Here is a 13,007-nt window from a genome sequence, read left to right as displayed (position 1 = left end):
GGGTGTCTCCATCAGGATGATACAACTCTCTATTTTTGCCAGCTTTACGCCTTTAGATATAGGTTTAGTTAATGTTAGTGTATCATCAGCAGGTTGATACAACTATTTTTTATTGCCAGTGTAGGAGTTATTAGGGTGTCTCAATCAAGATGACACCACTCTCTCTTAATGCCAGCTTTACGCGTTTAGGTATAGTGTTAGTTAATGTTAGCGTATCACCAACAGGTTGATATAACCATTTTTTATTGCGGGTATAGATATTATTAGGGTGTCTCCATCAGGATAACACAAATCTCTCTTAATTCCAGCTTTACGCGTTTAGGTATAGTGCTAGTTAATGTTAGTGCTTCACCAGAAGGTTGATACAAGCACTTTTTATTGCGAGTATGGATATTATTCGGGTGTCTCCATCAGGATGACACTACTCTCTATTTATGCCAGCTTAACGCGTTGAGGTATAGTGTTAGTTAATGTTAGTGCATCACCAGCAGGTTGATACAAGCACTTTTTATTGCGAGTATGGATATTATTCGGGTGTCTCCATCAGGTTGATACAACTATTTTTTATTGCCAGTGTAGGAGTTATTAGGGTGTCTCAATCAAGATGACACCACTCTCTCTTAATGCCAGCTTTACGCGTTTAGGTATAGTGTTAGTTAATGTTAGCGTATCACCAACAGGTTGATATAACCATTTTTTATTGCGGGTATAGATATTATTAGGGTGTCTCCATCAGGATAACACAAATCTCTCTTAATTCCAGCTTTACGCGTTTAGGTATAGTGCTAGTTAAAGTTAGTGTATCACCAGCAGGTTGATACAACAGATTTCTATTGCGAGTATAGACATTATTAAGGTGTCTCCATTAGATAGACACCACTCTCTATTTATGCCAGCTTTACGCGTTTAGGTATAGTGTTAGTTAATGTAAGTGCATCACCAGAAGGTTGATACAAGCACTTTTTATTGCGAGTATGGATATTATTCGGGTGTCTCCATCAGGATGACACTACTCTCTATTTATGCCAGCTTTACGCGTTGAGGTATAGTGTTAGTTAATGTTAGTGCATCACCAGCAGGTTGATACAAGCACTTTTTATTGCGAGTATGGATATTATTCGGGTGTCTCCATCAGGATGATACAACTCTCTATTTTTGCCAGCTTTACACCTTTAGATATAGGTTTAGTTAATGTTAGTGTATCATCAGCAGGTTGATACAACTATTTTTTATTGCCAGTGTAGGAGTTATTAGGGTGTCTACATCAGATAGACACCACTCTCTATTTATGCGAGCTTTACGCGTTTAGGTATAATGTTAATGTTAGTGTATCACCAGCAGGTTGATACAACCATTTTTTATTGCGATTTTAGATATTATTGGGGAGTCTCCTTCAGGATGATACCACTCTCTCTTAATACCAGCGTTACGCGTTTAGGTGTAGTGTTAGATAAAGTTAGTTTATCACCAGCAGGTTGATACAACCAATTTCTATTGCGAGTATAGACATTATTAGAGTGTCTCCATCAGATAGACACCACTTTCTATTTATGCCAGCTTTACGCGTTTAGGTATAGTGTTAGTTAATGTTAGTGCATCACCAGAAGGTTGATACAAGCACTTTTTATTGCGAGTATGGATATTATTCGGGTGTCTCCATCAGGATGACACTACTCTCTATTTATGCCAGCTTAACGCGTTGAGGTATAGTGTTAGTTAATGTTAGTGCATCACCAGCAGGTTGATACAAGCACTTTTTATTGCGAGTATGGATATTATTCGGGTGTCTCCATCAGGATGATACAACTCTCTAATTTTGCCAGCTTTATGCGTTTAGATATAGGTTTAGTTAATGTTAGCGTATCACCAACAGGTTGATATAACCATTTTTTATTGCGGGTATAGATATTATTTGGGTGTCTCCATCAGGATGACACAAATCTCTCTTAATTCCAGCTTTACGCGTTTAGGTATAGTGCTAGTTAAAGTTAGAGTATCACCAGCAGGTTGATACAACCAATTTCTATTGCGAGTATAGACATTATTAGGGTGTCTCCATTAGATAGACACCACTCTCTATTTATGCCAGCTTTACGCGTTTAGGTATAGTGTTAGTTAATGTAAGTGCATCACCAGAAGGTTGATGCAAGCACTTTTTATTGCGAGTATGGATATTATTCGGGTGTCTCCATCAGGATGACACTACTCTCTATTTATGCCTGCTTAACGCGTTGAGATATAGTGTTAGTTAATGTTAGTGCATCACCAGCAGGTTGATACAAGCACTTTTTATTGCGAGTATGGATATTATTCGGGTGTCTCCATCAGGATGATACAACTCTCTATTTTTGCCAGCTTTACGCCTTTAGATATAGGTTTAGTTAATGTTAGTGTATCATCAGCAGGTTGATACAACTATTTTTTGTTGCCACTGTAGGAGTTATTAGGGTGTCTCCATCAGATAGACACCACTCTCTATTTATGCCAGCTTTACTTGTTTAGGTATAATGTTAATGTTAGTGTATCACCAGCAGGTTGATACAACCAATTTCTATTGCGAGTATAGACATTATTAGGGTGTCTCCATCAGACACCACTTTCTATTTATGCCAGCTTTACGCGTTTAGGTATAGGGTTAGTTAATGTTAGTGCTTCACCAGAAGGTTGATACAAGCACTTTTTATTGCGAGTATGGATATTATTCGGGTGTCTCCATCAGGATGACACTACTCTCTATTTATGCCAGCTTAACGCGTTGAGGTATAGTGTTAGTTAATGTTAGTGCATCACCAGCAGGTTGATACAAGCACTTTTTATTGCGAGTATGGATATTATTCGGGTGTCTCCATCAGGATGATACAACTCTTTATTTTTGCCAGCTTTACGCGTTTAGATATAGGTTTAGTTAATGTTAGTGTATCATCAGCAGGTTGATACAACTATTTTTTATTGCCAGTGTAGGAGTTATTAGGGTGTCTCAATCAAGATGACACCACTCTCTCTTAATGCCAGCTTTACGCGTTTAGGTATAGTGTTAGTTAATGTTAGCGTATCACCAACAGGTTGATATAACCATTTTTTATTGCGGGTATAGATATTATTAGGGTGTCTCCATCAGGATAACACAAATCTCTCTTAATTCCAGCTTTACGCGTTTAGGTATAGTGCTAGTTAAAGTTAGTGTATCACCAGCAGGTTGATACAACAGATTTCTATTGCGAGTATAGACATTATTAAGGTGTCTCCATTAGATAGACACCACTCTCTATTTATGCCAGCTTTACGCGTTTAGGTATAGTGTTAGTTAATGTAAGTGCATCACCAGAAGGTTGATACAAGCACTTTTTATTGCGAGTATGGATATTATTCGGGTGTCTCCATCAGGATGACACTACTCTCTATTTATGCCAGCTTAACGCGTTGAGGTATAGTGTTAGTTAATGTTAGTGCATCATTTGCAGGTTGATACAAGCACATTTTATTGCGAGTATGGATATTATTCGGGTGTCTCCATCAGGATGATACAACTCTCTATTTTTGCCAGCTTTACGCCTTTAGATATAGGTTTAGTTAATGTTAGTGTATCATTAGCAGGTTGATACAAACTATTTTTTATTGCCAGTGTAGGAGTTATTAGGGTGTCTCCATCAGATAGACACCACTCTCTATTTATGTCAGCTTTACGCGTTTAGGTATAATGTTAATGTTAGCGTATCACCAGCAGGTTGATATAACCATTTTTTATTGCGGGTATAGATATTATTAGGGTGTCTCCATCAGGATGACACAAATCTCTCTTAATTCCAGCTTTACGCGTTTAGGTATAGTGCTAGTTAAAGTTAGTGTATCAGCAGCAGGTTGATACAACCAATTTCTATTGCGAGTATAGACATTATTAGGGTGTCTCCATTAGATAGACACCACTCTCTATTTATGCCAGCTTTACGCGTTTAGGTATAGTGTTAGTTAATGTAAGTGCATCACCAGAAGGTTGATACAAGCACTTTTTATGGCGAGTATGGATATTATTCGGGTGTCTCCATCAGGATGACACTACTCTCTATTTATGCTAGCTTTACGCGTTGAGGTATAGTGTTAGTTAATGTTAGTGCATCACCAGCAGGTTGATACAAGCACTTTTTATTGCGAGTATGGATATTATTCGGGTGTCTCCATCAGGATGATACAACTCTCTATTTTTGTCAGCTTTACGCCTTTAGATATAGGTTTAGTTAATGTTAGTGTATCATCAGCAGGTTGATACAACTATTTTTTATTGCCAGTGTAGGAGTTATTAGGGTGTCTCCATCAGATAGACACCACTCTCTATTTATGCGAGCTTTACGCGTTTAGGTATAATGTTAATGTTAGTGTATCACCAGCAGGTTGATACAACCATTTTTTATTGCGATTATAGATATTATTGGGGAGTCTCCTTCAGGATGATACCACTCTCTCTTAATACCAGCGTTACGCGTTTAGGTGTAGTGTTAGTTAAAGTTAGTTTATCACCAGCAGGTTGATACAACCAATTTCTATTGCGAGTATAGACATTATTAGAGTTTCTCCATCAGATAGACACCACTTTCTATTTATGCCAGCTTTACGCGTTTAGGTATAGTGTTAGTTAATGTTAGTGCATCACCAGAAGGTTGATACAAGCACTTTTTATTGCGAGTATGGATATTATTCGGGTGTCTCCATCAGGATGATACAACTCTCTATTTTTGCCAGCTTTACACGTTTAGATATAGGTTTAGTTAATGTTAGCGTATCACCAACAGGTTGATATATCCATTTTTTATTGCGGGTATAGATATTATTTGGGTGTCTCCATCAGGATGACACAAATCTCTCTTAATTCCAGCTTTACGCGTTTAGGTATATTGCTAGTTGAAGTTAGAGTATCACCAGCAGGTTGATACAACCAATTTCTATTGCGAGTATAGACATTATTAGGGTGTCTCCATTAGATAGACACCACTCTCTATTTATGCCAGCTTTACGCGTTTAGGTATAGTGTTAGTTAATGTAAGTACATCACCAGAAGGTTGATACAAGCACTTTTTATTGCGAGTATGGATATTATTCGGGTGTCTACATCAGGATGACACTACTCTCTATTTATGCCAGCTTAACGCGTTGAGGTATAGTGTTAGTTAATGTTAGTGCATCACCAGCAGGTTGATACAAGCACTTTTTATTGCGAGTATGGATATTATTCGGGTGTCTCCATCAGGATGATACAACTCTCTATTTTTGCCAGCTTTACGCCTTTAGATATAGGTTTAGTTAATGTTAGTGTATCATCAGCAGGTTGATACAACTATTTTTTGTTGCCAGTGTAGGAGTTATTAGGGTGTCTCCATCAGATAGACACCACTCTCTATTTATGCCAGCTTTACGCGTTTAGGTATAATGTTAATGTTAGTGTATCACCAGCAGGTTGATACAACCATTTTTTATTGCGATTATAGATATTATTGGGGAGTCTCCATCAGGATGATACCACTCTCTGTTAATACCAGCGTTACGCGTTTAGTTGTAGTGTTAGTTAAAGTTAGTTTATCACCAGCAGGTTGATACAACCAATTTCTATTGCGAGTATAGACATTATTAGGGTGTCTCCATCAGACACCACTTTCTATTTATGCCAGCTTTACGCGTTTAGGTATAGGGTTAGTTAATGTTAGTGCTTCACCAGAAGGTTGATACAAGCACTTTTTATTGCGAGTATGGATATTATTCGGGTGTCTCCATCAGGATGACACTACTCTCTATTTATGCCAGCTTAACGCGTTGAGGTATAGTGTTAGTTAATGTTAGTTCATCACCAGCAGGTTGATACAAGCACTTTTTATTGCGAGTATGGATATTATTCGGGTGTCTCCATCAGGATGATACAACTCTCTATTTTTGCCAGCTTTACGCGTTTAGGTATAATGTTAATGTTAGTGTATCACCAGCAGGTTGATACAACCATTTTTTATTGCGATTATAGATATTATTGGGGAGTCTCCATCAGGATGATACCACTCTCTCTTAATACCAGCGTTACGCGTTTAGGTGTAGTGTTAGTTAAAGTTAGTGTATCACCAGCAGGTTGATACAACCAATTTCTATTGCGAGTATATACATTATTAGGGTGTCTCCATCAGATAGACACCACTTTCTATTTATGCCAGCTTTACGCGTTTAGGTATAGTGTTAGTTAATGTTAGTGCATCACCAGAAGGTTGATACAAGAACTTTTTATTGCGAGTATGGATATTATTCGGGTGTCTCCATCAGGATGACACTACTCGCTATTTATGCCAGCTTAACGCGTTGAGGTATAGTGTTAGTTAATGTTAGTGCATCACCAGCAGGTTGATACAAGCACTTTTTATTGCGAGTATGGATATTATTCTGGTGTCTCCATCAGGATTATACAACTCTCTATTTTTTCCAGCTTTACGCGTTTAGATATAGGTTTAGTTAATGTTATTGTATCATCAGCAGGTTGATACAACTATTTTTTATTGCCAGTGTAGGAGTTATTAGGGTGTCTCCATCAAGATGACACCACTCTCTCTTAATGCCAGCTTTACGCGTTTAGGTATAGTGTTAGTTAATGTTAGCGTATCACCAGCAGGTTGATATAACCATTTTTTATTGCGGGTATAGATATTATTAGGGTGTCTCCATCAGGATGACACAAATCTCTCTTAATTCCAGCTTTACGCGTTTAGGTATAGTGCTAGTTAAAGTTAGTGTATCAGCAGCAGGTTGATACTACCAATTTCTATTGCGAGTATAGACATTATTAGGGTGTCTCCATTAGATAGACACCACTCTCTATTTATGCCAGCTTTACGCGTTTAGGTATAGTGTTAGTTAATGTAAGTGCATCACCAGAAGGTTGATACAAGCACTTTTTATGGCGAGTATGGATATTATTCGGGTGTCTCCATCAGGATGATACAACTCTCTATTTTTGCCAGCTTTACGCCTTTAGATATAGGTTTAGTTAATGTTAGTGTATCATCAGCAGGTTGATACAACTATTTTTTATTGCCAGTGTAGGAGTTATTAGGGTGTCTCCATCAGATAGACACCACTCTCTATTTATGCGAGCTTTACGCGTTTAGGTATAATGTTAATGTTAGTGTATCACCAGCAGGTTGATACAACCATTTTTTATTGCGATTATAGATATTATTGGGGAGTCTCCTTCAGGATGATACCACTCTCTCCTAATACCAGCGTTACGCGTTTAGGTGTAGTGTTAGTTAAAGTTAGTTTATCACCAGCAGGTTGATACAACCAATTTCTATTGCGAGTATAGACATTATTAGAGTGTCTCCATCAGATAGACACCACTTTCTATTTATGCCAGCTTTACGCGTTTAGGTATAGTGTTAGTTAATGTTAGTGCATCACCAGAAGGTTGATACAAGCACTTTTTATTGCGAGTATGGATATTATTCGGGTGTCTCCATCTGGATGATACAACTCTCTATTTTTGCCAGCTTTACACGTTTAGATATAGGTTTAGTTAATGTTAGCGTATCACCAACAGGTTGATATAACCATTATTTATTGCGGGTATAGATATTATTTGGGTGTCTCCATCAGGATGACACAAATCTCTCTTAATTCCAGCTTTACGCGTTTAGGTATATTGCTAGTTGAAGTTAGAGTATCACCAGCAGGTTGATACAACGAATTTCTATTGCGAGTATAGACATTATTAGGGTGTCTCCATTAGATAGACACCACTCTTTATTTATGCCAGCTTTACGCGTTTAGGTATAGTGTTAGTTAATGTAAGTGCATCACCAGAAGGTTAATACAAGCCTTTTTATTGCGAGTATGGATATTATTCGGGTGTCTCCATCAGGATGACACTACTCTCTATTTATGCCAACTTTACGCGTTGAGGTATAGTGTTAGTTAATGTTAGTGCATCACCAGCAGGTTGATACAAGAACTTTTTATTGCGAGTATGGATATTATTCGGGTGTCTCCATCAGGATGATACAACTCTCTATTTTTGCCAGCTTTAAGCCTTTAGATATAGGTTTAGTTAATGTTAGTGTATCATCAGCAGGTTGATACAACTATTTTTTGTTGCCAGTGTAGGAGTTATTAGGGTGTCTCCATCAGATAGACACCACTCTCTATTTATGCCAGCTTTACGCGTTTAGGTATAATGTTAATGTTAGTGTATCACCAGCAGGTTGATACAACCATTTTTTATTGCGATTATAGATATTATTGGGGAGTCTCCATCAGGATGATACCACTCTCTCCTAATACCAGCGTTACGCGTTTAGGTGTAGTGATAGTTAATGTTAGTTTATCACCAGCAGGTTGATACAACCAATTTCTATTGCGAGTATAGACATTATTAGGGTGTCTCCATCAGATAGACACCACTTTCTATTTATGCCACCTTTACGTGTTTAGGTATAGGGTTAGTTAATGTTAGTGCTTCACCAGAAGGTTGATACAAGCACTTTTTATTGCGAGTATGGATATTATTCGGGTGTCTCCATCAGGATGACACTACTCTCTATTTATGCCAGCTTAACGCGTTGAGGTATAGTGTTAGTTAATGGTAGTGCATCACCAGCAGGTTGATACAAGCACTTTTTATTGCGAGTATGGATATTATTCGGGTGTCTCCATCAGGATGATACAACTCTCTATTTTTGCCAGCTTTACACGTTTAGATATAGGTTTAGTTAATGTTAGCGTATCACCAACAGGTTGATATAACCATTATTTATTGCGGGTATAGATATTATTTGGGTGTCTCCATCAGGATGACACAAATCTCTCTTAATTCCAGCTTTACGCGTTTAGGTATATTGCTAGTTGAAGTTAGAGTATCACCAGCAGGTTGATACAACGAATTTCTATTGCGAGTATAGACATTATTAGGGTGTCTCCATTAGATAGACACCACTCTTTATTTATGCCAGCTTTACGCGTTTAGGTATAGTGTTAGTTAATGTAAGTGCATCACCAGAAGGTTAATACAAGCCTTTTTATTGCGAGTATGGATATTATTCGGGTGTCTCCATCAGGATGACACTACTCTCTATTTATGCCAACTTTACGCGTTGAGGTATAGTGTTAGTTAATGTTAGTGCATCACCAGCAGGTTGATACAAGAACTTTTTATTGCGAGTATGGATATTATTCGGGTGTCTCCATCAGGATGATACAACTCTCTATTTTTGCCAGCTTTAAGCCTTTAGATATAGGTTTAGTTAATGTTAGTGTATCATCAGCAGGTTGATACAACTATTTTTTGTTGCCAGTGTAGGAGTTATTAGGGTGTCTCCATCAGATAGACACCACTCTCTATTTATGCCAGCTTTACGCGTTTAGGTATAATGTTAATGTTAGTGTATCACCAGCAGGTTGATACAACCATTTTTTATTGCGATTATAGATATTATTGGGGAGTCTCCATCAGGATGATACCACTCTCTCCTAATACCAGCGTTACGCGTTTAGGTGTAGTGATAGTTAAAGTTAGTTTATCACCAGCAGGTTGATACAACCAATTTCTATTGCGAGTATAGACATTATTAGGGTGTCTCCATCAGATAGACACCACTTTCTATTTATGCCACCTTTACGTGTTTAGGTATAGGGTTAGTTAATGTTAGTGCTTCACCAGAAGGTTGATACAAGCACTTTTTATTGCGAGTATGGATATTATTCGGGTGTCTCCATCAGGATGACACTACTCTCTATTTATGCCAGCTTAACGCGTTGAGGTATAGTGTTAGTTAATGTTAGTGCATCACCAGCAGGTTGATACAAGCACTTTTTATTGCGAGTATGGATATTATTCGGGTGTCTCCATCAGGATGACACAAATCTCTCTTAATTCCAGCTTTACGCGTTTAGGTATAGTGCTAGTTAAAGTTAGTGTATCACCAGCAGGTTGATACAACCAATTTCTATTGCGAGTGTAGACATTATTAGGGTGTCTCCATTAGATAGACACCACTCTCTATTTATGCCAGCTTTACCCGTTTAGGTATAGTGTTAATGTAAGTGCATAACCAGAAGGTTGATACAAGCACTTTTTATTGCGAGTATGGATATTATTCGGGTGTCTCCATCAGGATGACACTACTCTCTATTTATGCCAGCTTTACGCGTTGAGGTATAGTGTTAGTTAATGTTAGTGCATCACCAGCAGGTTGATACAAGCACTTTTTATTGCGATTATGGATATTATTCGGGTGTCTCCATCAGGATGATACAACTCTCTATTTTTGCCAGCTTTACGCCTTTAGATACAGGTTTAGTTAATGTTAGTGTATCATCAGCAGGTTGATACAACTATTTTTTATTGCCAGTGTAGGAGTTATTAGGGTGTCTCCATCAGATAGACACCACTCTCTATTTATGCCAGCTTTACGCGGTTAGGTATAATGTAAATGTTAGTGTGTCACCAGCAGGTTGATACAACCATTTTATATTGCGAGTATAGATATTATTACGGTGTCTCCATCAGGATGTCAGCACTCTCTCTTAATACCAGCGTTACGCGTTTAGGTATAGTATTAGTTAATCTTAATGTATCACCAGTAGGTTGATACAACCATTTTTTATTGCCAGTAAAGGTATTATTAGGGTTTCTCCATCAGGAGGACAGCACTCTCTATTTATAGCAGCTTTACGCGTTTAGGTATAATGTTAGTGTATCACCAGCAGGTTGATACAACCAATTTTTATTGCGATTATAGATATTATAAGGGTGTCTCCATCAGGATGTCACCACTCTCTATTTATGGCAGCTTTACGCGTTTAGGTATAGTGTTAGTTAATGTTAGTGTATCACCAGCAGGTTGATACAACCAATTTCTATTGCGAGTATAGACATTATTAGGGTGTCTCCATCAGATAGACACCACTCTCTATTTATGCCAGCTTTACGCGCTTAGGTATAGTGTTAGTTAATGTTAGTGTATCACCATCAGGTTGATACAACCATTTTTTATTGCGGGTACAGTTATTATTAGCGTGTCTCCATGAAGATGATACCACTCTCTATTTTTGCCAGCTTTACGCATTTAGGTATAGTACTAGTTAATGTTAGTGTATCACCAGGAGGTTCATACAACTATTTTATATTGCGAGTATAGATATTATTAGGGTGTCTCCATCAGGATGACAGCACTCTCTATTTATGGCAGCTTTACGCGTTTAGGTATAGTGTTAGTTAATTTTAATGTATCACCAGTAGGTTAATACAACCATTTTTTATTGCCAGTATAGGTATTATTAGGGTTTCTCCATCAGATAGACACCACTCTCTATTTATGCCAGCTTTACGCGTTTAGGTATAGTGTTACTTAATGTTAGTGTATCACCAGTAGGTTGATACAACCATTTTTTATTGCGGGTATAGTTATTATTAGGGTGTCTCCATCAGGATAACACCACGCTTTTTTTTTGCCAGCTTTACGCGTTTAGGTATAGTGTTAGTTAATGTTAGTGTATCACCAGCAGGTTGATACAACCATTTTTTATTGCGGTTTTAAATATTATTAGGGTGTCTCCATCAGAATTACACCATTCTCTATTTATGCCACCTTTACGCGTTTAGGTATAGTGTTAGTTAATGTTAGTGTATCACCAGCAGGTTGATACAACCAATTTCTAATGCGAGTATAGATATTATTAGGGTGTCTCCATCAGAATGATACTAATCTCTATTTTTGCCAGCGTTACGCATTCAGGTATATTGTTAGTTAATGTTAGTGTATCACCAGCAGGTTGATACAACCATTTATTATTGCGATTACAGATATTATAAGGGTGTCTCCATCAGGATGACACCACTCTCTATTTATGGCAGCTTTACGCGTTTAGGTATAGTGTTAGTTAATGTTAGTGTATCACCAGCAGGTTGATACAACCATTTATTATTGCGATTATAGATATTATAAGGGTGTCTCCATCAGGATGACACCACTCTCTATTTATGGCAGCTTTACGCGTTTAGGTATAGTGTTAGTTAATGTTAGTGTATCACCAGCAGGTTGATACAACTATTTTTTATTGCAATTATAGATATTATTAGGGTGTCTCCATCAGGATAACACCACGCTTTTTTTTTGCCAGCTTTACGCGTTTAGGTATAGTGTTAGTTAATGTTAGTGTATCACCAGCAGGTTGATACAACCAATTTCTAATGCGAGTATAGATATTATTAGGGTGTCTCCATCAGAACGATACTAATCTCTATTTTTGCCAGCGTTACGCATTCAGGTATAGTGTTAGTTAATGTTAGTGTATCACCAGCAGGTTGATACAACTATTTTTTATTGCGAGTATAGATATTATTAGGGTGTCTCCATCAGGATGATAACACTCCCCAATTTTGCCAACTTTACGCGTTTAGATGTAGTGTTAGTGTAATGAAATAAACGGATGTTATATCTTACTTGCAACTCAATGTACGTAAGTGTTCCATAAATGGGTTGGTTAGTTATGGAGTGAAACAGTGCTTTGATGAGGACGATTGGCTCGTGGATTGCCTCCGAATGAGTACTTTTAATGTTGTTGCTTGACTTGAAACTATTATCTTTCTGGATATGAATCCCGGAAGTATCTAATGATTATTTATAATTTTGTAAAATATTTCTTATTAATTACATCATCTTCATTTCTTATGTCAATGAATTTTCTATCATCTTGCAGTGAGCATTATTACTGGTGCTAATAAGTTAAATTTCAGTGCACATTAATGTGAAGATTGTTGCTCATTAATAGGTCATTAGTGCACATTATTGTAACATTATTGCATCTTAGTATAGTACTGATGCACGTTAATGGAACTTTAGTGCTCTTTAATGATCATTGGGGTAATTAAATGGAACATTAATGCATATAAATGAAATTTCATTGCACATTAATGGAACATAACTGCTCTTTAAGAGATCATTAGTGCACATTATTGTAACATTATTGCATCTTAGTATAGTACTGAT

The sequence above is a fragment of the Rhodnius prolixus genome, unplaced genomic scaffold, assembly GCF_049639745.1.
Source record: "Rhodnius prolixus isolate KJV_2025 unplaced genomic scaffold, Rpr scaffold_5, whole genome shotgun sequence".
In the NCBI taxonomy this organism is placed as follows: domain Eukaryota; kingdom Metazoa; phylum Arthropoda; class Insecta; order Hemiptera; family Reduviidae; genus Rhodnius; species Rhodnius prolixus.
Note: the sequence above shows the minus strand (reverse complement) of the source record.